The sequence below is a fragment of the Oryctolagus cuniculus genome, chromosome 8 (assembly GCF_051225735.1).
Source record: "Oryctolagus cuniculus isolate XC-2025 breed Fujian yellow rabbit chromosome 8, ASM5122573v1, whole genome shotgun sequence".
In the NCBI taxonomy this organism is placed as follows: Eukaryota; Metazoa; Chordata; class Mammalia; order Lagomorpha; family Leporidae; genus Oryctolagus; species Oryctolagus cuniculus.
The window spans coordinates 108335181-108336964 of NC_142874.1; the positions used below are offsets into that span (position 1 = coordinate 108335181).

General features: G+C 32.7%; 1 pseudogene; it reads right to left on the minus strand.

Annotated features, from left to right (window-relative positions):
• Positions 1-1164: 1164 nt before the first annotated feature.
• LOC127483391 (U6 spliceosomal RNA) lies at positions 1165-1264 on the minus strand (annotated as a pseudogene).
• Positions 1265-1784: the final 520 nt, after the last annotated feature.

The following is a 1784-nucleotide window of genomic DNA, read 5'->3' on the forward strand; positions in this document are numbered from 1 at the left end:
ATCTTAGAAAAGTTAATAGATCCAAAGGGAGACATAGTCTTCAATGCAATAATAATGGAGAACTTTAACACCCCACTTTCATCAATGGACTAATGATGAAAATCACATAAACATAAGTCTATTGATACAAAATATCAACAACAAAACAATTGAGCTAATCTGCATAGATCAAATGGACCTAATTGATAATGTACAGAACTTATCATCCCATAGCTGCAAAATACACATTCTTTTCATCAGTTCATGGAATTTTATCTAGGATAGACCATATGCTAGGCCATAAATCAAGTCAAAACAAATTAAAAAAAAATTAAATCATGCCATAATCTTTTCTGACCACAGTAGAATGAAGCTGGAAATTAACAACTGAGGAATCTCTAGAAAATAGTCAAGCATATGGAGATTGAACAACATGCTCCTGAATGAACAATGAGACATAGAAGTAATCGAAAGGGAAATAAAAAAATTCCTAGAAACAAATGAAGATGATAACATAAAATATCAAAACTTATAGGACACAGCAAGAGCAGTGTTAAGAGGAAATTTATAACAATTGGTGCCTACATCACAAAGTTTGGAAAATCTAGAAGAAATTGATAGATTTCTGGACACACAACAATTTTCCACAATTGAGTCATGAAGACTCAATAGAAAAGCTAAATAGACCAATACTAAAATAGAAATTGAATCAGGATTAAAGACCGTCCCAACAAATAAAAATCCAGGACATGATAGCTTCACTGCTGGACTACTGGAATTCATGAGTTTGATAAAGTTGAAAGATAAAGAATCAACACACAAAAATCCATAGCCTTTGTATATACAAATAGTGTTTTGACTGACAAAGAACTTGTAAGATCAGTCCAATGAACAATAGCTACAAAAATTTGAATACCTTGTAATAATTTAGTAAAGGATGTGAAAGATCTCTACAAAAATTATAAAATATTAAAGAAATAGCAGACAAAAATTGGAAAGTCTTCCATATTCATGGATTGGAAGGAGTAATATCATCAAAATGCCCATATTACCAAAGCAATTTAGAGATTCAATGTGATCCCATTCAAAATATCAACAATATTCTTATGAGGTCTAGAAAATAGAATGCTAAAATTCATATGAAAACACAAGACCCAGAATAGCTAAAGCAATCTTTTTTTTTTTTTAAATATGGAACGCTTCACGAATTTGTGTGTCATCCTTGCGCAGGGGCCATGCTAATCTCTGTATCGTTCCGATTTTAGTATATGTGCTGCCGAAGCGATCTTAACATAAACAAAGCTGGAGGCATCACAGTACCAGATTTCAAGACATACTACAGGAAAAATACAATCAAAATAGCCTGGTATGGGCACAAAAATAGACACATATACCCATATACCAATGGAGTAAAATAGAAACCCCAGGAATTAACCAAGCATCCACAATCTACTAATCTTTGACAAAGGAGCTAAAATCAATCCCTGGAGAAAGGGACAGTCTTTTCAACAAATGATGTTGGAAAATTGGATATATGTGTACAGAAATATGAAACAAAATTCCTACCTTACACTTTGTACAAAAATCAATTCACAGCAGGTCAAGAATCTAAATTTACAACCTGATACCATTAAATTATTGGAAGAAAACATCTGGGAAACTGCAAGACATGGGCATAGGCAAAAAATCCTTGGAAAAGACCTCAGAAGCACATGCAATAAAAGCAAAAATAATTAAATGAAATTTCATCAAGCTAAGAAGGTTCTGCACTACAAAGGAATCACTCAACAAAGGAAGAGGCAGCT